The 27,917-nt window shown below is 41.5% G+C and overlaps 1 pseudogene; it reads right to left on the reverse strand.

The window, feature by feature from the left end:
• Positions 1-27,307, reverse strand: LOC135529929 (NACHT, LRR and PYD domains-containing protein 12-like; annotated as a pseudogene).
• Between the last annotated feature and the right edge of the window lie 610 nt (positions 27,308-27,917).

Consider the following 27,917-nt stretch of genomic DNA (forward strand, 5'->3'; position numbering starts at 1 on the left):
TTCAAAGTCAAAAGCATTTTACATAACTGTACTAACATTACAGAACATGAATGTATAGTCACAGGAATATAATATAATCATCTGATGTATTAATGTCCATATCTGAAGTCATGACCACTGTCAACCGCATCAAGTCACACGGTTGTGTTAGAACCAAAGGGTGCGTGTGTGTGACTGTTGTCATGGAGACCCAGGTGTTCCTCCAGGACCCGAGAAGGCTACTCTACCTGGCACAAGGACACTGAGCAAGGGTTACAACTATCTAGTCCAAAAGCTGGATAGAGGGGCTCAGTGAATGTGGTGTGGAATGTGTACATATGGGTCAATGTTTCAGAGTAGACCGTGTAGAAGGACAGAGTGCCGGCCGGCCAATCCAGATACATTCCTATTCTGTGCCTAGAGTGGTTCCTAAAGGGGGGAATGTAATATCTGCGCCATTATGACGAAAATGTGTTTTGTACTCCATACACCAGGACTTGTCATTGTGTCCAATGGCAACGTCGTTGGAGATGCTGCCTTTTCTTTTGATTCCTTTGTACGTCACTCCGAGAGCAACATCATTACTTGACTCCGTTTCCCAGTAATGGCGCTCAGTCAGACCCTCTCTACAAAGAACCTGAAAAGCGTCATAAAATCTCTCTGGGTGATCAGGATATGGCTGTTTCTTAATCTCATATCTCACCACTCTGTTTCCTTCAGACAGAGAGAGGTGATTGTTTGCTGTGTTTGGGTCCAGTGTGAGATCACAGGCATCTGTAGACAAGAGGTAAGAGGAGAGGATCAGCTGGATTAAACCAGGAGTGTACTGTTACCAGGGCTGTCAAACTAGTTTAAAACTATGTGTCATATAATACCTTATTATGTACCATGTCAAGTATAATGTATTCTTACACTTCTTCAGCAGCTCCAGTTTCACCCAGCACTCATCGTTCTGGTCAATACTGTGCGAGAGGCAGGAGAACAGAGTGTGAATATACTCAAAGGTCTTACTAGAGTATCTTGCATTATTTTCATCAACTGCACTTACTTGATGTTCAGTCTACAGGTTGGATCTTCCATAGTAGCAGAAAGCATCTTCCCTCCTGAGTCTCCTGGGTAATTGTAGCTCAGGTCCAGCTCTCTCAGGTGGGAGGGGTTTGACGTTAGTGCTGAAGCCAGAGAATCACAGCCTTCCTTTGTGACTCTACAGAATGGCAGCCTGCAAAGAGGTAATGACGATCCTTGGCGCATAAATCGTGCTTTTATTACTCACAGCAGATTCAGACATGAGACCAAATTACAAGGTTCAAGACACGCCAACTTTATGATACAGCTATCTGCCATAGGATTGCTTTCGAAATAGAAATAGACAATATTCATAAGATTACTTTTGCAAAGCACCTTTTCTCCTGTACTTTACTACCGGGGAAAAGTGTGAAACGATGTCTCAAAAGGATGGAGGGTATCGTTGGAAATTGTAGACATGGAACAAAACGTTTGGACCCACGTGTTTATTCATCAAAGTTGATATAGCGATGGGGATTAAACGTACTGACACGGAAACTACACGCCAAGAGAACACGGTCTACTTACAGTATGGGGATTAAACATACTGATACGGAAACTACACGCCAAGAGAACACGGTCTACTTACAGTATGGGGATTAAACATACTGACACGGAAACTACACGCCAAGAGAACACGGTCTACTTACAGTATGGGGATTAAACATACTGACACGGAAACTACACGCCAAGAGAAAACGTTCTACTTACAGTATGGGGATTAAACATGCTGACACGGAAACTACACGCCAAGAGAACACGGTCTACTTACAGTATGGGGATTAAACATACTGACACGGAAACTACACGCCAAGAGAACACGGTCTACTTACAGTATGGGGATTAAACATACTGACACGGAAACTACACGCCAAGAGAACACGGTCTACTTACAGTATGGGGATTAAACGTACTGACACGGAAACTACACGCCAAGAGAACACGGTCTACTTACAGTATGGGGATTAAACGTACTGACACGGAAACTACACGCCAAGAGAACACGGTCTACTTACAGTATGGGGATTAAACATACTGACACGGAAACTACACGTCAAGAGAACACGGTCTACTTACAGTATGGGGATTAAACATACTGACACGGAAACTACACGCCAAGAGAACACGGTCTACTTACAGTATGGGGATTAAACATACTGACACGAAAACTACACGCCAAGAGAACACGGTCTACTTACAGTATGGGGATTAAACGTACTGACACGGAAACTACACGCCAAGAGAACACGGTCTTCTTACAGTATGGGGATTAAACATACTGACACGGAAACTACACGCCAAGAGAAAACGGTCTACTTACAGTATGGGGATTAAACATACTGGCACGGAAACTACACGCCAAGAGAACACGGTCTACTTACAGTATGGGGATTAAACATACTGACACGGAAACTACACGCCAAGAGAACACGGTCTACTTACAGTATGGGGATTAAACGTACTGACACGGAAACTACACGCCTAGAGAAAACGGTCTACTTACAGTATGGGGATTAAACATACTGACACGGAAACTACACGCCAAGAGAAAACGGTCTACTTACAGTATGGGGATTAAACATGCTGACACGGAAACTACACGCCAAGAGAAAACGGTCTACTTACAGTATGGGGATTAAACATACTGACACGGAAACTACACGCCAAGAGAACACGGTCTACTTACAGTATGGGGATTAAACATACTGACACGGAAACTACACGCCAAGAGAAAACGGTCTACTTACAGTATGGGGATTAAACATGCTGACACGGAAACTACACGCCAAGAGAAAACGGTCTACTTACAGTATGGGGATTAAACATACTGACACGGAAACTACACGCCAAGAGAACACGGTCTACTTACAGTATGGGGATTAAACATACTGACATGGAAACTACACGCCAAGAGAAAACGGTCTACTTACAGTATGGGGATTAAACATACTGACACGGAAACTACACGCCAAGAGAACACGGTCTACTTACAGTATGGGGATTAAACGTACTGACACGGAAACTACACGCCAAGAGAAAACGGTCTACTTACAGTATGGGGATTAAACGTACTGACACGGAAACTACACGCCAAGAGAAAACGGTCTACTTACAGTATGGGGATTAAACGTACTGACACGGAAACTACACGCCAAGAGAACACGGTCTACTTACAGTATGGGGATTAAACGTACTGACACGGAAACTACACGCCAAGAGAAAACGGTCTACTTACAGTATGGGGATTAAACGTACTGACACGGAAACTACACGCCAAGAGAACACGGTCTACTTACAGTATGGGGATTAAACGTACTGACACGGAAACTACACGCCAAGAGAAAACGGTCTACTTACAGTATGGGGATTAAACATACTGACACGGAAACTACACATCAAGAGAACACGGTCTACTTACAGTATGGGGATTAAACATACTGACACGGAAACTACACGCCAAGAGAACACGGTCTACTTACAGTATGGGGATTAAACGTACTGACACGGAAACTACACGCCAAGAGAACACGGTCTTCTTACAGTATGGGGATTAAACATACTGACACGGAAACTACACGTCAAGAGAACACGGTCTACTTACAGTATGGGGATTAAACATACTGACACGGAAACTACACGCCAAGAGAACACGGTCTACTTACAGTATGGGGATTAAACATACTGACACGGAAACTACACGCCAAGAGAACACGGTCTACTTACAGTATGGGGATTAAACGTACTGACACGGAAACTACACGCCAAGAGAACACGGTCTTCTTACAGTATGGGGATTAAACATACTGACACGGAAACTACACGCCAAGAGAAAACGGTCTACTTACAGTATGGGGATTAAACATACTGACACGGAAACTACACGCCAAGAGAACACGGTCTACTTACAGTATGGGGATTAAACATACTGACACGGAAACTACACGCCAAGAGAACACGGTCTACTTACAGTATGGGGATTAAACGTACTGACACGGAAACTACACGCCAAGAGAACACGGTCTTCTTACAGTATGGGGATTAAACATACTGACACGGAAACTACACGCCAAGAGAAAACGGTCTACTTACAGTATGGGGATTAAACATACTGACACGGAAACTACACGCCAAGAGAACACGGTCTACTTACAGTATGGGGATTAAACATACTGACACGGAAACTACACGCCAAGAGAACACGGTCTACTTACAGTATGGGGATTAAACGTACTGACACGGAAACTACACGCCTAGAGAAAACGGTCTACTTACAGTATGGGGATTAAACATACTGACACGGAAACTACACGCCAAGAGAAAACGGTCTACTTACAGTATGGGGATTAAACATGCTGACACGGAAACTACACGCCAAGAGAAAACGGTCTACTTACAGTATGGGGATTAAACATACTGACACGGAAACTACACGCCAAGAGAACACGGTCTACTTACAGTATGGGGATTAAACATACTGACATGGAAACTACACGCCAAGAGAAAACGGTCTACTTACAGTATGGGGATTAAACATACTGACACGGAAACTACACGCCAAGAGAACACGGTCTACTTACAGTATGGGGATTAAACATACTGACACGGAAACTACACGCCAAGAGAAAACGGTCTACTTACAGTATGGGGATTAAACATGCTGACACGGAAACTACACGCCAAGAGAAAACGGTCTACTTACAGTATGGGGATTAAACATACTGACACGGAAACTACACGCCAAGAGAACACGGTCTACTTACAGTATGGGGATTAAACATACTGACATGGAAACTACACGCCAAGAGAAAACGGTCTACTTACAGTATGGGGATTAAACATACTGACACGGAAACTACACGCCAAGAGAACACGGTCTACTTACAGTATGGGGATTAAACATACTGACACGGAAACTACACGCCAAGAGAAAACGGTCTACTTACAGTATGGGGATTAAACGTACTGACACGGAAACTACACGCCAAGAGAACACGGTCTACTTACAGTATGGGGATTAAACATACTGACACGGAAACTACACGCCAAGAGAAAACGGTCTACTTACAGTATGGGGATTAAACATACTGACACGGAAACTACAAGCCTAGAGAAAACGGTCTACTTACAGTATGGGGATTAAACATACTGACACGGAAACTACACGCCAAGAGAACGCGGTCTACTTACAGTATGGGGATTAAACATACTGACATGGAAACTACACGCCAAGAGAAAACGGTCTACTTACAGTATGGGGATTAAACATACTGACACGGAAACTACACGCCAAGAGAAAACGGTCTACTTACAGTAACGTTAAGTGTTCCCCTTGGTAGGATAGAGCCTTGTTGATGTTTGATCAGATGATCATGTAGCCTAAACAAACTCGTCAGTCAGAAAAGAAAGCTGACACGAAAAATCTAAATCAATTGTGCAATTTGTTATCGTTCTCCTATTGTCAACTACATATGCATTGGTTAATTCTAGAGCGATGTATATTGACGTTCACAACTGTTGGGTGCAATTTTTGGTACAAAACATTTCCGCCTTGTGTTTAATCTTCTCCGTTTTAGACTGTTGTTGGACCGGATCCGATACCTCTCCTGAAAAATTATTGAAACTTTTTGCAATGTAAAAATTATAATAAAAGCGATCCAAGTTCTTTCGAGTTGCCTCTTCGTTACTTCTCCTGCCCCCCACCCCCCCACCCAGCAAAAATAATGTAATGTGAAAAAGTCGATTTTCAGCCCGGGCCTAATACTGTAAGAGTTCATTTGGGTTGGCACGGCCTGGGTTTATGGTTTGCGCAACATTGTAACCTATGTTTGAGACCAACGCATGGTCGTGGCTGTGTGAGAAGAGCGCCAGTATCTCTCACAGAATTAGAACGAGATTTACTTTCTATGTTCTCTCTCCCTCTCTCTGCTCTCGCTCCCTCTCTCTGCTCTGATAGACATGAGCCTGCAACTCATCTCTCCAGCGTTGCACTTTGTTTATTTCCTTATAAAATCATAGCTGCACGAAGGGTTCTGAACGAACTGCAGCACCCCTGATAAATTGAAATACATTTGACTGTTCAGAAAGAAATTAAATAATTCAGAATAGTCTACTACACCATGAGAAGGCCTATAATTTAGCAACGGAGGATCAATAGTAGAAAAATATATATATATATAGTGTCGTAGCTGAATCAGAATTAGTTGGGTAACATAGATAAATAAGATGTTTTATTGTTACATCATAATATGCTTATGTGAGATACTTGTCGGCAGTTGCATTTTCCTTTCTTCTCTAGGGAAAAGTCACTTGGGGCCCAGAGAGGGGAGAGGTCAGGCTTGTCCTTTACATGTCTGGTAATAGGCAGAATATCAGAATGGAACATTGTCTTCATATGTGAACATTTTTGAACATCTTCATATGTGAATGTATCTGTTAAACCATGTGAAGGGCTCCACAATGTCTGTACTCCAGTCACTCCCTCCTTTTCCCATTGGGGGGAGGAGTATGGCAGTGTCTGAAACCATTGTATTACCCCTCTGATGTTGCACTAATCTTGAGATAGTATACGACCTAGAAGTCACTCCCCTCAGCGAGCTTGTCCAGGGGTGGGGTGTATTTGAGATTGGAGTATGTAGAATTGACAATTGATATATGCCATTGGATGAGGTAATGTTTTGGTACTATGAAGTACCAAGAACGAGATTAGAACCTAATTTTAGAGAGCAAACTGAACAATAATTTATAGCTAATGCTATCTGGCTATGGGATACTCCTCTCTCAAGTAAAAGGCCCTTTGTGAAGTTTCTGAGATCTGTGGTTCGTCATGTAAGTTGAGAGGGGTGTATCTTGGCTATAAAAGATCTTTGTATTCTCTTATAGGCACTCTCAGAATTCATTTATAGACACTGAATTGATCTGAGAGTCAAAGGGAAATGGTGAAGCTCATTTGATTAAAGATTAAGTTTAAATATAACTGATTTGTGTGTGGTTTGTAAACTCTCCTCATTTAGTAATACAGGAAATTACCACGACATAAGCCTAGCTGTGGATTGTAGCCAAATAACAAGGAATAGCCTACAGTCAGGAACGCGCAGGAAATCTGCCAGTGAAAAAACAGAATGCAGACAAAACAGGCCTTTCGCGATATTTCAAACACAAAAGAGAGAAAACAGGTTGGAAAGCAAATGGCTCCTGCTGAAAAGAGAATACTCTAGACGTCCTGAGTGGCACAGCAGTCTAAGGCACTGCATCAAATCAAATTGTATGGTCACATACATGTTTTTAGCAGATGTTATTGCGGGTGTAACTAAATGCTTATCATCTCAGTGCTAGAGGCGTCACTACAGACCCAGGTTCGATCCCGGTGTGTATCACAACTGGCTGTGATCGGCAGTCCCATAGGGTGGCGCATAAATGGCCCAGAATCGTCCAGGTTAGGGGAGGGTTAGGCCGGGAAGGCTGTCTTTGAAAATAAGAATTTGTTCTTAATTGACTTGCCTCGTGAAATATATCAAATCAAATTTTATTTGTCACATACACATGGTTAGCAGATGTTAATGCGAGTGTAGCGAAATGCTTGTGCTTCTAGTTCTGACCGTGCAGTAATATCTAACAAATTCACAAGGTATACCTTGTACACATAAATGTAAAGGAAGGAATAAGAATATGTACATATAAATATATGGATGAGATATATATATATATATATATTTGGCACGAGCAAATCGCCATCACCAGCGAGTGATGGGTGAAACTAGAATTTATTTTTAGGTCTATAATTTCCTCCTCATATTGTAGCCTACAATACGTGTCTCACACCTCGGCTGTTGATGGACTCAAGACAAGGTCGTTTTTATTTACATCAGATTGTCAGCTCGTCACGGAGGTAAAGTTGGTTTTATATTCGAACAATCAACAGACGTTCGCAAAAAGCCATTTAAAAATGTAAAAACCAATAACTAATTCACCGTTTGTCACGGAGATAAAGTTGGTTTTATATTCGGACAATCAACAGACGTTCGCAAAAAGCCATTTAAAAATGTAAAAATTAATAATTAATTCACCGTTTGTCACAGAATCATCAAACTAGATATGATTTGTTCTAGAAATGTGTAGTATACTTTTACAAGTTTTGTTATGTGGAAAAATTCCAGTTTTGATTTGATAGAGGGCATGTGGTCAAAGTTCTAATTAGTCTGTTATACCCAGTCAGAAGGGGCCTGGCATAAAATTATGCATTTTCAGTCATATTAAATTAGATTACAGGAAAAAACACGGGATGAAGGGGTCAGGCCTGACTAACAAAGAAGACAGGTGGATGATCAAGAGGACCAAGACAACCAAGAGGATCAACATGGACATTCACAGTGGAGATAAGGAAAACTAAGAGTGAACCATACCATACACTACCGTTCAAAAGTTTGGGTCAATTAGACATTTCCTTGTTTTTGGAAGATTTTATTTTAAATTGTCCATGAAAATAACATCAAATTGATAAGAAATACAATGTACATTGTTAATGTTGTATATGAATATTGTAGCTGGAAACGGCAGATTTCTTATGGAATATCTACATAGGCGTACAGATGCCCATTATCAGCAACCATCACTCCTGTGTTCCAATGGCACGTTGTGTTAGCTGCTGCAAATCTGTCGTTCTGCCCCTGAACAGGCAGTTAACCCACTGTTCCTAGGCCGTCATTGAAAATAAGAATTTGTTCTTAACTGACTTGCCTAGTAAAATAAAGGTAAAATAAAATAAAAAATAGCTAATCCAAGTTTATAATTTTAAAAGGTTAATTGATCATCAGAAAACCTTTTGTAATTATGTTAACACAGCTGAAAGCTGTTGTCCTGAATAAAGAAGCAATAAAACTGGCCTTTAGATCAGTTGAGTATCTGGAGCATCAGCATTTGTGGGTTCGATTACAGGCTCAAAATGGCCAGAAACAAATAACTTCCTTCTGAAACTCATCAGTCTATTCTTGTTCCGAGAAATGATGGCTATTCCATGCATGAAATTGCCAAGAAACTGAAGATCTCGTACAACGCTGTGTACTACTCACTTCATAGAACAGCGCAAACTGGCTCTAACCAGAATAGATAGAGGAGTGGGAGGCCCCGTGCACAACTGAGCAAGAGGACAAGTACATTAGAGTGTCTAGTTTGAGAAACAGATGCCTCACAAGTCCTTAACTGTCAGCTTCATTAAATTGTACCCTTAAAACACCAGTCTCAACGTCAACATGCTTGCTTGCTAACCCCGGTCTGCTAACTGCTAGCTTGCTAGCCCCCAGTCTGCTAACTGCTAGCTTGTTAGCCTCGGCCTACCAACTGCTAGCATGTTAGCCCCGGACTGCTAACTGTCTGAATCGCCGTGTCCCCAGCCAGCCCAACCACTCACTGGACCCATATGATCACTTGGCTACGCATGCCTCTCTCTAATATCAATGTGCCTCGTCCATTACTGTCCTAGTTAGTGATTACTGTCTTATTTTACTGTAGAGCCTCTAGCCCTGCTCAATATGCCTTAACCAACCATGTTGTTCCACCTCCTACATATGCGACGACGATATCACCTGGTTTAAACGTCTCCAGAGACAAAATCTCTCTCATCATTACCTCCAATGTGTTCACATCCTACCTTACCTTTGTCTGTACACTATGTCTTGAATCTATGCTATCATGCCCAGAAACATGCTCCTTTTACTCTCTGTTCCGAACGTGCTTGATGGCCAGTTCCTATAGCCTTTAGCCGTACCCTTATCCTACTTCTCTTCTGTTCCTCTGGTGATGTAGAGGTTAATCCAGGTCCTGCAGTTCCTAGCTCCACTCCCACTCCCCAGGTGCTCTCATGTGTTGACTTCTGTAACCGTAAAAGCCTTGGTTTCATGCATGTTAACATTAGAAGCCTACTCCCTAAATTTGTTTTTCTCACTGCTTTAGCACACTCTGCCAACCCGGATGTCTTAGCCGTGTCTGAATCCTGGCTTAGGAAAACCACCAAAAACCCTGAAATCTGCATCCCTAACTACAACATTTTCCGCCAAGATAGAACTGCCAAAGCGGGCGGTGTTGCAATCTACTGCAAAGATAGCCTGCAGCGTTCTGTCTTACTATCCAGGTCTGTACCCAAACAATTCGAGCTTCTACTTACTTCAAAAAATTCACCTTTTCAGAAACACGTCTCTCACCGTTGTTGCTTGCTATAGACCACCCTCTGCCCCCAGCTGTGCCCTCAACACTATAGGTGAATTGATTGCCCCCCCCCACCTATCTTCTGAGCTTGTGCTACTAGGTGACCGAAACTGGGACATGCTTAACACCCCGGCCATCCTACAATGTAAGCTTGATGCCCTCAATCTCACACAAATTATTAATGAACCTACCAGGTACAACCCCAAATCCGTAAACACAGGCACCCTCATAGATGTCATCCTAACTACCTCGCCCTCCAAATACACCTCTGCTTCTTTCAATCAAGATCTCAGCAATCACTGCCTCATTGCCTGCATCCGTAATGGGTCTGCGATCAAACGACCACCCCTCATCACTGTCAAACGTTCCCTAAACACTTCTGCAAGCAGGCCTTTATAACTGACCTAGCCGGGGTATCCTGGAAGGACATTGACCTCATCCCATCAGTAGAGGATGCCTGGTTATTTAAAAGTGCCTTCCTCACCATCTTAAACAAGCATGCTCCAATCAAAAAATGTAGACCCAGGAACAGATATAGTCTTTGGTTCACTCCAGACCTGTCTGCCCTTGACCAGCACAAAAACATCCTGTGGCCTCCAACTGCTTTAGCATCGAATAGCCCCCGTGATATGCAACTTGTCAGGGAAGTTAGGAACAAATATACATTCGCAGTTAGGAAAGCTAAGGCTAGTTTTTTCAAACAGAAATGTACATCCTGTAGTAGAAACTCAAAAAAGCGCGCACCGCGAACTAAGCTAACCGTTTCACATCCGTTACATATGCTAGACATTTATAGAATAAATCATATCTAGTTTGATGTTTCTGTGGAAAACGGTGAATTAGTTATTGATTTTTACATTTTTAAATGGCTTTTGGTGAATGTCTGTTGAATGCCCGAATGTGTGAATGTAAAGCCAACTTTACCTCGGTCAGTTTGTCAGTGTCAAAGTAGCCATTTCCATCATTTGTGCGGTATAAAATAAAACGTTTTTGCCAAAGTCTCCAGTCATGTAAAATGACGTAGAATTGCATGAAATGCGTTTATAAAAGGCCAAAGTTTTACCCGACCATAGGCTACTAAACATGTTTACAGCAGGGTTGAAATGTCAAGGCTATGTTCCCGCTTGAGCGGATAATGCATTCACGTTAAACGCTGCATGTCAGCGGAATTGGAAATGACCTTCACATTTCTTTCAAGGAATCTGTAAGGCTTCAGTTTGAATAGAGCCCTAGATAAACACCAATCATAAATAAGTAGCCTATTGTCGCATGTCTTTGGGTATAAGCCATAGTAAAAGTTGACGGGAGATTGTGATGGGGCAGTTAAAAATTATCTTTGGGCCGATACCTTAGAAAGAGTTGGTTGGATAGAGAGAAATGACGTGCTAATTTATTAAATTAAGCTCATATGTATATACAAATGAGTTGTTATTTTCAAATGTTATTATTTAATCAATATAATAACAAAACATAGAAAAGAGAGTAGCCTACCAACCTCAGAGTCTCCAGTTTACAGTGGGGATTCCCCAGTGCAGTAGACAGCAGCTTTACTCCTGAATCCTTCAGGTCATTGTTACTCAGATCCAGCTCTCTCAGGTGTGAGGGGATGGTCTGAAGAGCTGACGCCAGTGCTTCACAACTTTCGTTATTGAGATTACATTGATAGAGCCTAAATGAAACATTTCAAAGAAACATATGAAGACAGAACCTCCCCAGTCCCTGCCAGCCACCATCACGATTGAAACTGTTTTACTCAGCGACTTGTTTAGTTGGATTTGGCCCAAACCTTTTAGCCTGTGTCCCAGATCTGTTTTTGATCCATGCACCGTTTTCTCCTATATCAGCTGTTGAACTCTGTAGCTGTCTTAAAATCAACATTGGCCTCTTAATGACATCCCTGTTAACCTGTTATGTTGACCTTGCTCCAAGGAATATGTACTTAGAGTCTTGGAATTTGGTTAAACCTCCCCCTGGTCACTGCCTGTCCACAATATCCATGGGATGATTTAGAAATACTCCATAATATTTCTTTAACATTGAAAGTGTGGAGTTGATTGTGGAGATCAGTGAAAATAATCAGGCTATATCCTTCAGGAAATACAAACCTGAGAACAAGAAACATACTGACCTCAATTTCTCCAGTTTACAGTGTGGACTTTTGAGTCCAGTGGAGAGCAGCTCCACTCTTAAATCCATCAGGTCACAGTGAACAATGTCCAGCTCTTTCAGATTAGAGGAATTTGAGCTGATAGCTGAGACTAGTACTTCACAGAAGTCGTCTGTTAGTGTATTTCGATTCAGCCTGTACACAAGATTTATTTCATTTTATTATAACATGCATTTTGTTTGGAATTCAAAGATACCAACATGCTAAATCAAAACACCTGCATTTATTTAGTAAATCAAACAACCCCTGACAAAGAAATGAATGACTTTGAATTCACAGTCCAAATCGATGTACTAACAGAAAAACTACTGACCTCAGTATCTCCAGTTTACAGTGTTGACTCCCTAGTCCAGTAGAGAGTACCTCAACTACAGAATCCCGCAGTGTGAAGTTACTCAAGCCCAGCTCTCTCAGGTTGCAGCTGAGAACTGTTTTTATAGAGGAGACCAAATTATCACGGCCCTTTTTTACGAGTCCATTCCCGCAAAGACTGAAATTGCAGATATAATGCATTTTAAGGCAGCTTGTTACATCAACACATTGCGGCAGATTGTTTTGTGAGACATGCTATTAGATCTTGTGGACAGATGCACATAACATAACTGGTATCGATGCCAGACTGGTGCGACGACTAATGAGAAAGTTTGTTTCGGTGTGGCATTAGCACATGGTTTGCAGTAATATGTAATCTTGAACACAATAAAATCTTGCATAATTGCATCAGATGCTCGATTAATTCCGCATTCACGTGCTAGTCAGAAGAAGGAAACTATTACATTTCCAACTTGCTAACTAATTGAACGCGGCACGCGTAAAACTACAACCAGTTAGCAAGTCAAAGATTTCAGAGTTTCCTAGTTGCGACTAGCACGTGAACACGGCATAAGTCAATTTGAGGCACGTTTGCCTAAATGGTCATTGTAGTGACAAAGAAAATATTAACACATACAAGAAAGAAAATGTTACCTCATCATTCAACGGCACTTGCTGACATAAAATGTATTTTTCTATTTTAAAAAATCAAATTAAACATCTCTTCAATTACCTCAGTGCTTCCAGTTTACAGTCTTGGCTAGACAGTCCAGTACAGAGCACATCCACATCTGAATCTATCAAGATTGAATCTATCAGGTGCAGTTCTCTCAATGGTGAGTTTGGTAACTGGAGAGCTGAGGCCAACGCTGCACAGTACCATCTATCCAGATAAACGCCTTCAATTCTGCAGAAACAGAGGAAAATTAAATTTAGTCTCCATTTGAGTCATTTAGCAGACTTACAAGAGCAAATAGGGTTAAGGGCCTTGCTTTTCACCTCGTCAACTTTGAACCAGCAACCTTATGGTTCCTGGCCCATTGGACTTAACTGCTAGACTACCTGCTGCCCTAATTATTCCTGTGAGGATTTGGATCTGCACAGTTCTCCATAATTTCTGTTTGTACACAGGCCCCGATTCTGACCTGAGTTAAGCTCGCTTAAATGGAATGGAATTCCCTTTTTATGTGATACTCTCTTGAGCTTGAATAAATGAAGGTGTGGTGGAGGTGTGTCTACAAATATGGCGTATTCTGCCCTTGACTTAATTCCACCACCTTTACGCGTGAGGAAACCATGAATAAGGTCGAGCGAACCTGACGGTTCAAGGTGGAATTTTTGTATTTTATTTAACCTTTATTTAACTAGGCAAGTCAGTTAAAACTTCTTATGGCCTCAGGGGCAGTATTGAGTAGCTTGGATGAAAGGTGCCCAGACGTGCCCAGAGTAAATGGCCTGCTCCTCAGTCCCAGTTGCTAATATATGCATATTATTAGTAGTATTGGATAGAAAACACTCTGAAGTTTCTAAAACTGTTTGAATGATGTCTGTGAGTATAATATACCTCATATGGCGTGCAAAAATCTGAGAAGAAATCCAAACAGGAAGTGGGAAATCTGAGGTTGGTAAATTTTCAACCCAGCCCCTATTGAATACACAGTGGGATATTGGTTATGATGCACTTCCTAAGGCTTCCACTAGATGTCAACCGTCTCTAGAATGAGGGTTCTACTGTGAATGTGGGGCCGGATGGGAGCTCTTTGAGTCAGTGGTCTGGCAGAGAGCCAGGTCCTGGTCACGCGCATTTCACATGATAGCGACCTGCGTTCCATGGCTTTTCTACAGACATAGGAATTCTCCGGTTGGAACGTTATTGAAGATTTATGATAAAAACATCCTAAAGATTGATTCTATACTTAGTTTGAAATGTTTCTACGACCTGTAATATAACTTTTGGAAGTTTTTGTCCAACGTTATGCTGGACCTGCATGAGTGTTTGGATTTGTGTACCTAACGCAAATAAGTAGCTACTTGGACATAAATAATGGACATTATCAAACAAATCAAACATTTATTGTGGAACTAGGATTCCTGGGAGTGCATTCTGACGAAGACCATCAAAGGTAAGGGAATATTTATAATGTTATTTCTTTTGACTCCAACATGGCGGATGATTTTTTTTTTCGTTTTCTGAGTGCCTTCTCAGATTATTGCATGGTTTGCTTTTTTCGTAAAGCTTTTTTGAAATCGGACACAGAGGTTGCATTAAGGAGAGGTATATCTATATTTCCACGTCTAACAATTGTATTTTCATCGACATTTATAATGAGTATTTCTGTAAAATGATGTGGCTTTCTGCAATATCACCGGATGTTTTTGGAACTAGTGAACGTAACGCGCCAATGTATACTGAGATTTTTAAAAATATAAATATGAACTTTATCAAACAAAACATATATCTATTGTGGAACATGAAGTCCTATGAGTGTCATCTGATGAAGATCATCAAAGGTTAGTGATTCATTTTATCTCTATTTGTGCTTTTTGTGATTCCTCTCTTTGGCTGGAAAAATGGCTGTGTTTTTCTGTGAGTTGGTGGTGACCTAACATAATTGTTTGTGGTGCTTTTGCTGTAAAGCCTATTTGAAATCGGACACTGTGGTGGGATTAACAACAAGATTACATTTAAAACGGTATAAAATACATGTAATTATGAGATTTATGTCGTTTTGAATTTGGCGCCCTGCACTTTCACTTGTCATATCGATCCCATTAACGGGATTGCAGCCATAAGAAGTGTTTAAGAACAAATTCTTATTTCCAATAACAGCCTAGGAACAGTGGGTGAACTACCTTGTTCAGGGGTACAACAACATATTTTTACCCTGTCAGGTCAAGGATTTGATCGAACAACCTTTCGGTTACTGGCCCAACGCTCTAACCACTAGGCTACCTGCCGCCCCAAAAGTTCAGTGTTTGAAAAAGCATCTACTTTCTTTTTTTCCGATAGAAATAAAAGCATTTTCCATGCACTGTAATTTATAAATTGACAAGTGCTAGGTAAATGAGTAATCCATTTGGAGAGAGGGATTGTAAATACACAGTAATTGTTTTAAGATTTTTCTTTATCATCCCTGGTGAATGCCAAACATTCAACTTGAGGCCCCCATAGTGCCATAACTTTCAACTTGAGGCCACCATAGTGCCAAACATTCAACTTGAGGCCCCCATAGTGCCAAACATTCAACGTGAGGCCCCCAGAGTGCCAAACATTCAACTCGAGGCCCCCAGAGTGCCAAACATTCAACTTGAGGCCCCCAGAGTCCCAAACATTCAACATTCCCCAAATGCCGACTTTATGGGGGTCCGGAGAAACTCAGCTACACCAGTGTATATGTTCCATACTAACAGCCATCCAAATACATACGATGCTGATTTCTCAACAGCATTCTTATTGCATTTCGGGTCAAAGAGGTAATGGGTAATGAAAACAATAACAATTCAGTATATTTATTGTTACTTGGTATGTGTGAATTTTGACGATCTTTCTTACATTGCCTTTCTGCAGTTCCTCACAGCTGGAAGAAGTCTGAAAAACCCCTTTTGGGAGGTTTTATATTTCTTCAGGACAAACTCATCCAACACCTTCTCTGACATCAGGAGTACATAGGCCAGTACTGAGCAATGAGCAGGTGAGAGCTCTCTGTCTGCTTCCTTTTCTGACAGATATCTCTGAATGTCTTCATGTAGGGAATGGTCTTTAACTTCTTCAGTCAAAGAGAAGAGATTGAGGCACCTCTCAGGGGAGACATCAAGTAGATCCATCTCCTTAAGTATTATCTTCATTTCTTTAACAATCTCTGAACTGTTCTCTGTCTTTGGCAGCAGGCCTTGTAGGAGACACTGAACGGATTCCATAGACATTCCAAGAAGGAAGCGGAGGAACATGTCCATCTCTCCATTCTCTCTGGACACAGAATTGTACATGGTAATCTCCATCAACTCATCCAAGGGAAGGTCTACAGGCTCGTTCTCCAAGATAGCTTTGAGATATGGTTCTGAACCTTCCATCAGGAAAGACTTGAGGCTCGATGACGTCTTGAGGCTCTTGGTTGTGAAACAGTGGAAAACAAAGAGGGCAGCAATAAACTCCTGAATGGTCAGATGCATGAAGCAATACACCTTCTTTTTGTACACCTTCTCTTCTTTAAAGATTTCTGTGCACAACGCAGAGTAGACTGCAACTTCACTGATGTCAATGCCATATTCATTCAGGTCTTCCTCATAGAACATGAGATTGCGTTTCTCCAGGTGTTCAAACGCTAGCTTCCCCAGCTTCAGAAGGAAGTCTTTATTTGATTCCCAGATCTTCTGTTTGTCCCTCTCATGGCCAGGATCCTTTTGTGCCAGCTGTATTTGAATGAGCAGGTAGTGAGTGTACATCTCAGTCAGAGTTGTAGGGATTTCTCCATTCACATTTTCTCTCAACAGTTCCTCAAGAACCTTAGCGGAAATCCAACAGAAGACTGGTATGTGGCACATGATTTGGAAAGTTCTCGATGTTGTAATGTGTGTGATGATTCTTCTGGCAACTTCCCCATTCTTGACCCTCTTTTTGAAGTACTCCTCTTTCTGTCGCTCATCGAACCCTCTTACTTCTGTCACCAGGTTGATGTATCTACGGGGAATCTGATTGGCTGCTGCAGGTCTAGAGGTTATCCAGATCAGAGCTTTGGGAAGCAGCTTCTCCTCGATGAGGTTTGTCACCAATACATCTACATTGTTACCTGTCTTTGTAACATCAGTCACCCTCTTGGTATTGAACTTTAGTGGATGTCGCTTTTCATCCAGACCATCAAAGATGAACAGAACTTTGCTGGTAGCATATATCTTTGCATCTTTTATCTCTGTAAGTTCAGGGTGGAAGTCATTTATAAGTCCATGAAGACTTAACTCATCATCTTTGATGGAATGCAGCTCTCTGAAAGGGAGGACAAAGATGAAATCCAAATCCTGATTGGCTTTTCCTTCGACCCAGTCAAGGACGAACTTCTGCACTGACACTGTTTTCCCAATGCCAGCAATTCCCTTTGTCAGCACAGTTTTAATGGGTCTCTTCTCTTCTTTCTCTTGTCCAGCTAAGGGTTTGAATATGTCATTAGAGTTGATTGGAGTGTCCGACGATGTTTCTCTCCTGGATGTATATTCAATCTGCCAAACCTCATGTTCTTTATTCACTTTCTTCCTTCATTCTCTCCCAGCTGGCTTTATAGAGCTGTGTGTAGATGCTGTTCAGGGATGAGTTTCTTCCTCATATGGTTGAGACTGTCTACAAACACAAACCTAAACTTCTTCTTCAGACTGGCTTTATGTTCCTCTTTAACTCTCTGTATGAGTTCTGTAAGGACAGAGTCAGAATAAAACATAATGTCTTGAGGTGTTATTTTCAGAGTCATAAGATGAAGAAGAAGTCTTATCCACTTTTCACTCATATGGTTGAGACTGTCTACTAATAAACCACTATAAGGTCTAGTGAGGTGCTGTGGGGTTTTCATGAGACTGTCTACTAATAAAACACTATAAGGTCTAGTGAGGTGCTGTGGGGTTTTCATGAGACTGTCTACTAATAAACCACTATAATGTCTAGTGAGGTGCTGTGGGGTTTTCATGAGACTGTCTACTAATAAACCACTATAATGTCTAGTGAGGTGCTGTGGGGTTTTCATAGTTTTTTTCTTAATTTGTCAGTAGTCAACTAATTATTCACCATTCCTCATCATACTCCTTTATCAGTAGTCATCTTATTCAACTCATTCCATTCCTCATCCTACTCCTTTTGAGTCCACACTTACTTATACTGTATCTATGGTAACATCTCCTATGAATACCCTCTTCATAATGCATTATATGCACAATACACAATGCAATATAACCTATTAGCTCCTATGTCATACATCATAATAATGCATATGTGCTTATAATTAAAGATGTATTTTGTCTTCTTTGTCTTTATCTTCATATTGTGGTGGTAGTGGATGGCAGTGTGTGTTCCTCGACACGCTCTGGGTCTCTCTGCACACTGGGTACAGGTAGAATAGATCACCATGCAACTCACTGCAGAAAGAGAGAGGGGTTCAACCACAAAACTTTTATTTTAAACACACACACACTCTCTAAAGTAAAATGTTTGACACCTTACCTTTTTTGTGTATCACTGCATTGTGCAACCTGGGAGGAGTCATCTAGAATTTGAAAAAAAAGGAAAATATATGATATTCTCCTACAGTTCTGAAGGTGACTTGATTGAATACAGTATGAATTGAATGTGTTGGTGGATATTTTTTCCTCACAGCTTTGTAAAGAAAGAGGAAGAGTTGTGTTTTTACCGTTGTTCTGAATGACGTTCTGAGTGATGTTCTGAGTGATGTTGATGCTTCCTCCTACTTCATTATTGCTGATCACTGGGGCACATAGATTGCTTCCACCCTCAGCTGTGAGGGAAAACTGGGGATTGTATGCTGGTGAGAACGGGGATTGTAGGCTAGGAAGACTAGGAGAGACAAAGAGATAAATAGAGGTAACACTGGCCCCTGTGTCCTCACCCTTGTACTACAACACAAGGCAAAACTGACAAACAATTTCAGGGAAATTGGTCTCACCTTTGTTGACAGGGAGTTTCTCCACCAATGAGACTGTTTCCCTCTGCTATCCTCCCTTCAGTGTAGCCCTTTTTTCTTCCACGAGACAAACTCTCTTTGGAGAAAGTGGTAGTGTCCCCATCTTCTCTCCTCCCTTTGGAGCAATTGCTCCCCATCTCTTTCTCTCAAATCTCAATCTATGGAACATGAGTGAACTCATGAAAACATGGTTGTATTCTTCAGAAAATGTGTTCTAAACCAGACCAAATTAAAGACAATAGCTGTTACCTAGAAAACAGTTACAAATATATTTTACTCTTATGTATTGCAAATCTATTCGAGTTTGATAAATTGTCGAGAACACTTAACCTTCTGTTCCACCATATCAGTAGCATCTGATTTAAAGGGGAATGGAAACAGTTTAGGAAGTAAATCTAAGCACTAAACATTGTTAATTTAACATAAAAACATCTATATTTTTTGTATTTTGATCGCCGACAAGGTTTATTTGAGCTATGGTCAGCTCCATTTTAAATTGCCATAGCAAATTGTGTGTGGTATTGAGCTTTCACGCGGAGAGTGAATTGAAGAGAGTGAGGTCAGGTGCGGACAACGAAGATGGCAACAACAAGTAGTCATTCAAACATGAACTGTATAGCGCCAGGCTATAGGAATTGGCTCCAAAAGAATCCCTTGGTAAACTACCATCGGCTGCCCAAGGACCCACAACTTTTGAAGAAGTGGCTTCATGTCCCAAAGAGGAAGGACATGCCAGCTTGAGCTTGTAGGATGTGCAGACAGCACTTCGGAGAGGCAGACTTTGCAATGAAGGGCACTTTCCATGCGGCAACTGACGTCACAGATTGAAACGCTATTAGCGCGCACCACCGCTAACTAGCTAGCCATTTCCCATCGGTTACACTCACCCCCCTTTTGACCTCCTCCTTTTCCGCAGCAACCAGTGATCCGGGTCAACAGCATCAATGTAACAGTATAACTTTACTCTGTCACCTCGCCCATACCTGGACTTGAACCAGGGAGCCTCTGCACACATCAACAACTAACACCCACGAAGCATCATTACCCATCGCTCCACAATTGCCACGGCCCTTGCAGAGCAAGGGGAACCACTACTTCAAGGTCTCAAAACGAGTGACGTCACCGATTGAAACGCTATTAGCGTGCACCACCGCTAACTAGCTAGCCATTTCACATCCGTTACATATAGTTGAATGTAACTACCTAATTGCATCTGAAGTGTTTTGTGTAACACCACCCAGCAAATAACGTCAGTAAGCAACTCAACTGCAACTAAAGTTGCAACAGTTTCTGTGTACTCCTGTTATTAGGTAATGTTAGATAGCTTCCACCTCAGATAAGGTTACTGTAATAAATTTTTGTTGACAGATTTTTGTTGTTGTAATGTTTTGTTAGCTCCACCTCATTTAGCTAGACTGAAGTTGACATAGCTAATGTTTGATGAAAAATACGTTTCTCTGTCTGTCTGTCTGCCTGCCTGCCTGCCTGCCTGCCTGCCTGTCTGTCTGTTGACAAAGCATACAAGACAGGTAGCTTGTTGAAACCAACTGAAGTTGGGGTTCAGTTGTCTGAACAAAACGTTTGTTTACAGAATGACATCTTCATCCCTGAACATGTTTTCATCCTGGAGGAGACTGCAGGAGGCAGAGGAGGTACATGCAAATCTCTAAGGCTATTGTTTATTTCAAGTTTATGTAGTGATTTTTGAATATACAGTTGAAGTCAGAAGTTTACATACACTTAGGTTGGAGTCATTAAAACTCGTTTTTCAACCACTCCACAAATGCCTTGTTAACGAACTATAGTTTTTGCAAGTTGGTTAGGATATCTACTTTGTGCATGACACAAGTAATTTTTCCAACAATAGTTTACAGACAGAGTATTTCACTATTAATTCACTGTATCACAATTCCAGTGGGTCAGAAGTTTACATACATTAAGTTGACTGTGCCTTAAAACAGCTTGGAAAGTTCCAGACAATTATGTCATGGCTTTAGAAGCTTCCGATAGGCTAATTAACATCATTTGAGTCAATTGGGGGTGTACCTGTGGATGTATTTCAAGGCATACCTTCAAACTCAGTGCCTCTTTGCTTGACATCATGGGAAAAATCAAAAGAAATCAGCCAAGACCTCAGAAAAAAACTGTAGACCTCCACAAGTCTGGTTCATTCTTGGGAGCAATTTTGTACCACGTTCAGCTGAACAAACAATACTACGCAAGTATAAACACCATAGGACCGCGCAACTATCATACCGCTCAGGAAGGAGACGCGTTCTGTCTCCTAGAGATGAGTGTACTTTTGTGCGAAAAGTGCAAATCAATCCCAGAACAACAGCAATGGACCTTGTGAAGATGCTGGAGGAAACAGGTACAAAAGTATCTATATCCACAGTAAAACGAGTCCGATATCGACATAACCTGAAAGGCCGCTCAGAAAGGAAGAAGCCACTGCTACAAAACCGCCATAAAAAAAGCCAGACTACGGTTTGCAACTGCACATGGGGACAAAGATCGTACTTTTTTGAGAAATGTCCTCTGGTCTAATGAAACAAAAATAGAACTGTTTGGCCATAATGACCATCGTTATGTTTGGAGGAAAAAGGGGAATGCTTGCAAGCCGAAGAACACCATCCCAACCGTGAAGCACGGGGGTGGCAGCATCAAGTTGTGGGGGTACTTTTCTGCAGAAGGGACTGGTGCACTTCAAAAAATAGATGGCATCATGACGGAGGAAAATTATATGGATATATTGAAGCAACATCTCAAGACATCAGTCAGGAAGTTAAAGCTTGGTTGCAAATGGGTCTTCCAAATGGACAATGACCCCAAGCATACTTCCAAAGTTGTGGCAAAATGGCATAAGGACAACAAAGTCAAGGTATTGGAGTGGTCATCACAAAGCCCTGACCTCAGTCCTATAGAAAATGTGTGGGCAGAACTGAAAAAGCGTGTGCGAGCAAGGAGGCCTACAAACCTGACTCAATTACACCAGCTCTGTCAGGAGGAATGGGCCAAAATTCACCTAACTTATTGTGGGAAGCTTGTGGAAGGCTACCCAAAATGTTTGACCCAAGTTAAACAATTTAAATGGTCTACCAAATACTAATTGAGTGTATGTAAACTTCTGACCCACTGGGAATGTGATGAAATAAATGAAAGCTTTAATAAAAATCTTCTCTACTATTATTCTGACATTTCACATTCTTAAAATGAAATGGTGTTCCTAACTGTCCTAAGACAGGGAATTTTTACTTGGATTAAATGTCAGGAATTGTGAAAAACTTGAGCTTAAATGTATTTGGCTAAGGTGTATGTAAACTTCCGACTTCAACTAACTATAGCCTAATAGATGCCTTAATTGTTATCTACCAACAGGAAAGAGCGGTTAGTACAGCAGGCCAAACGGACCCCTGGGTGCCAGAGTGTTCCCTTCCTGCGAGGGAGAAGAGGTCCACTGGGACCATCACTAAAGAACTCAGGGCCCAGCTAGATTGCCCTCACGACCATCAGTATACAACCAAGTCCTGTATACTGATACTGAGTCCCCTATACGCCACAGATGGAGTTGACGGAGAGAGAGATCATTGAAGACCAGAACTCGGTGTGTAAACTGAGAGCTCAGAATCACAATCATCACAGAGCGAGCCAATATATACTATCAATCACTTTGGGGGAGCGGGCTGGTGTTCTGAGAAGGAGCAGGCCATTCAACAGCCAATTCAAAAGAAACACCCATCCATAAAGGGAATCGGGGTGGAATTGTTTTCCCACAGATTTTCTTATCCGTTTCAATGGATGTGCTACTTTGTCCCGATCCTGCTGTTTCTACTCTCTCAACCTATGAATGCTCAGCTTTGAAAAGACAACTGACATTTGCTCCTGAGGTGTTGAACCGTTGCACCCTCTATAACCACTGTGGTTATTATTTTTGATGTAAAAAGGGCTTTTGTAAAATACATTTGAATGATTGTTTGCTGTGCTGGATGCTGTGTATTCACTAACTGTCTGAGTGATGGGACATTTATAGTATCTGTAACATATTTTGATGTGTATTTAATCTGCATCTTATTTTCTTAAAGTGGGAATCATCAGGAGGAACAATAAGTGTCTCCCTGCTCCTTATTCGGTAAAAATCTGAGGGATGGGGCTGGAGAAATGTAACCACTCACAAATTCATAGACAGAGCTATAGATGGACTGACCATCCATGATATCAAAATTGCAATCCTGTTTCTGATCTGTTTCCACTACCATGTACCCTGTTCGCTTTGGATAAAGGTGTCTGCTAAATGGCATATATTATTGAAGTCTACTTTAACTCTGCCAACTAGCTGCCCAGCGTAGTTACATTCCTTTCTAATAGATGGCAGTGGAAGCTGGTTGAAGTCTACTTTAACTCTGCCAACTAGTTGCCCAGCGTAGTTTCCATTCCTTTCTAATAGATGGCAGTGGAAGCTGGTTGAAGTCTACTTTAACTCTGCCAACTAGTTGCCCAGCGTAGTCACCATTCCTTTCTAATAGATGGCAGTGGAAGCTGGTTGAAGTCTACTTTAACTCTGCCAACTAGTTGCCCAGCGTAGTCACCATTCCTTTCCAATAGATGGCAGTGGAAGCTGGTTGAAGCCTACTTTAACTCTGCCAACTAGCTGCCCAGCGTAGTTACATTCCTTTCTAATAGATGGCAGTGGAAGCTGGTTGAAGTCTCTCTAGTGGCAGGGCCATGGGATTAGTACGTACTGAATGTAATTTTATCTGGTTACGCTTGAACCTGTTGTTTATACCGGACAAGCTAACTAATAATATTTTTACATATGGAAGAAACGGCACACTCAGGGATGAGATTCCATACACCTCGTCCAATTCTCCCTTTTGCCCATAGGGTGAACTGGAAAAATCATAAGAAAAGTTAGTCTGATATCGAAACTAAATCACATAATGAGCACACCCATATTTGGTTAGAAAGAGATTTCATGAATCATGATGTCTGCGATTCCAACTCTGGTCGTCTAATCTAAAGGTAAATGTGTTACCATAGCGCCAAACAGCGCTGATGATTAAACATCTTTATAGGATACTGATTATATATATTGAGCACCTACCCACTACAGATACAGTGCCTTGCGAAAGTATTCGGCCCCCTTGAACTTTGCGACCTTTTGCCACATTTCAGGCTTCAAACATAAGTATATAAAGCTGTATTTTTTTGTGAAGAATCAACAAGTGGGACACAATCATGAAGTGGAACGACATTTATTGGATATTTCAAACTTTTTTAACAAATCAAAAACGGAAAAATTGGGCTTGCAAAATTATTCAGCACCCTTAATTTAATACTTTGTAGCGCCACCTTTTGCTGCGATTACAGCTGTAAGTCGCTTGGGGTATGTCTCTATCAGTTTTGCACATCGAGAGACTGAAATTTTTTCCCATTCCTCCTTGCAAAACAGCTCGAGCTCAGTGAGGTTGGATGGAGAGCATTTGTGAACAGCAGTTTTCAGTTCTTTACACAGATTCTCGATTGGATTCAGGTCTGGACTTTGACTTGGCCATTCTAACACCTGGATATGTTTATTTTTGAACCATTCCATTGTAGATTTTGCTTTATGTTTTGGATCATTGTCTTGTTGGAAGACAAATCTCCGTCCCAGTCTCAGGTCTTTTGCAGACTCCATCAGGTTTTCTTCCAGAATGGTCCTGTATTTGGCTCCATCCATCTTCCCATCAATTTTAACCATCTTCCCTGTCCCTGCTGAAGAAAAGCAGGCCCAAACCATGATGCTGCCACCACCATGTTTGACAGTGGAGATGGTGTGTTCAGGGTGATGAGCTGTGTTGCTTTTACGCCAAACATAACGTTTTGCATTGTTGCCAAAAAGTTACATTTTGGTTTCATCTGACCAGAGCACCTTCTTCCACATGTTTGATGTGTCTCCCAGGTGGCTTGAGGCAAACTTTAAATTACACTTTTTATGGATATCTTTAAGAAATGGCTTTCCTCTTGCCACTCTTCCATAAAGACCAGATTTGTGCAATATACAACTGATTGTTGTCCTATGGACAGAGTCTCCCACCTCAGCTGTAGATCTCTGCAGTTCATCCAGAGTGATCATGGGCCTCTTGGCTGCATCTCTGATCAGTCTTCTCCTTGTATGAGCTGAAAGTTTAGAGGGACGGCCAGGTCTTGGTAGATTTGAAGTGGTCTGATACTCCTTCCATTTCAATATTATCGCTTGCACAGTGCTCCTTGGGATGTTTAAAGCTTGGGAAATCTTTTTGTATCCAAATCCGGCTTTAAACTTCTTCACAACAGTATCTCGGACCTGCCTGGTGTGTTCCTTGTTTTTCATGATGCTCTCTGCGCTTTTAACGGACCTCTGAGACTATCACAGTGCAGGTGCATTTATACGGAGACTTGATTACACACAGGTGGATTGTATTTATCATCATTAGTCATTTAGGTCAACATTGGATCATTCAGAGATCCTCACTGAACTTCTGGAGAGAGTTTGCTGCACTGAAAGTAAAGGGGCTGAATAATTTTGCACGCCCAATTTTTCAGTTTTTGATTTGTTAAAAAAGTTTGAAATATCCAATAAATGTCGTTCCACTTCATGATTGTGTCCCACTTGCTGTTGATTCTTCACAAAAAATACAGTTTTATATCTTTATGTTTGAAGCCTGAAATGTGGCAAAAGGTCGCAAAGTTCAAGGGGGCCGAATACTTTCACAAGGCACTGTATTAACCTTAAACAATTTATAATCAAGCAAAATGTCACCAATTATTTAACTGGCATATCGGCTGCAGACTGGTCGAGAAACCTCTTCTGCCAGGATGTCCTTCATAACGACTAGTGGCACGTCCAATAAATACATCGCCAGACAGACTGACTGGAACCTGACTGGATGTAATACAGCCACCATCCAGACAGACTGACCGGAACCTGACTGGATGTAATACAGACACCATCTAGACAGACTGACTGGAACCTGACTGGATGTAATACAGCCACCATCCAGAGAGACTGACCGGAACCTCTGACTGGATGTAATACAGCCACCATCCAGACAGACTGACCGGAACCTCTGACTGGATGATGTAATACAGCCACCATCCAGACAGACTGACCGGAACCTCTGACTGGATGTAATACAGCCACCATCCAGACAGACTGACTGGAACCTGACTGGATGTAATACAGCCACCATCCAGACAGACTGACCGGAACCTCTGACTGGATGTAATACAGCCACCATCTAGACAGACTGACCGGAACCTCTGACTGGATGTAATACAGCCACCATCCAGACAGACTGACCGGAACCTCTGACTGGATGTAATACAGCCACCATCCGCTGGGATTTTGTGCTGTATCGCCACCATCTCTCTACAACACACACACACTCCTACTCTATCTGGCAGCATCCCCACTCACACCTGTTAGTTTTGCTACGCATACCCTCTAGCTGAGGTGTTTCAGGCGGCATATCTGTGTTGTTACTGCTACGAAAACTAACTCTGATCTCGGGCAACAGTCGGCTCAAACATAAACGGCTTCAGTAGGTTTATTGGCTCCCTAACTAACATAATTTCATTCTCTGTAATAAACAAATTCTCAGACTCTGAGCTACTTGGCAAATTCAGCCATTTTTGGGAGTTCCAAAATGTTCTCTCCTGCCAGTGATGCAACAATGCCAATATGGTGATTTACAGTTAGCTGGTGTTGTAAATCCTAGTGTTTCCATTCCTCCTTAAGGTGAATCTAAATATTCGGTTCAACAAAGATTTACTTCAGAAGTTACTCCAAAACAAATTGAACATATTGTAATTATTAAAAGAAGATCCTTACCTTTCTGGTAATAGAAATTTACTGCGGTGTGAATGTCATGTTACTGTGTGTGTGTGAGAGAAAAGAAAGACAGAGAGAGCGAGAATGAAAGAGAAAGAGAAAGAGAACCCCTATCTTGGCAGGTTGTTATCTTAGAGCAGGGCACAGCAGGACTGTCAGCAAACAATCTCTACGAAGATAAGTGCCGTTCTCAAGAAGTCCAACAGTACAGAGTTCCAGGTTTTCTTGTCATGGTCCTTAATTTATAAGAATAATCTTTCTCCACACAGATATTATATATGGAATAATCAGGATATATTGTATAAAGATACTTTGTTTTTAGAATATTGGTTCCCACATAATATCCTATTGGTGAGCCAACTGGTAAATGCAGAGGGTCCACCCAGAAACAGTGTTGCATCTTTTTTGGCATTGTATTCAAATATCAATAACGGTCCCATTCTGATTTGCTTCTAACAGTACCAAAAGTTAGAACAGGTCATGGTAGAAATAGTTTTAGTTACTTAGCACCGTGGTCCTGGAATTCTCTCCTGAACATTTTTAAATGTGATGATCTAGTTTAGTTGGTGGAGTTTAAACACTTGATCGATGTATATATCATAGAAGAGTGTAATTGTTTTTAGGCCAGCTGTTTTTAGTCAAGATGTCTGTGTTTTTAATGTAATATGTA

The sequence above is a fragment of the Oncorhynchus masou genome, unplaced genomic scaffold (genome assembly GCF_036934945.1).
Source record: "Oncorhynchus masou masou isolate Uvic2021 unplaced genomic scaffold, UVic_Omas_1.1 unplaced_scaffold_1211, whole genome shotgun sequence".
NCBI lineage: Eukaryota > Metazoa > Chordata > Actinopteri > Salmoniformes > Salmonidae > Oncorhynchus > Oncorhynchus masou.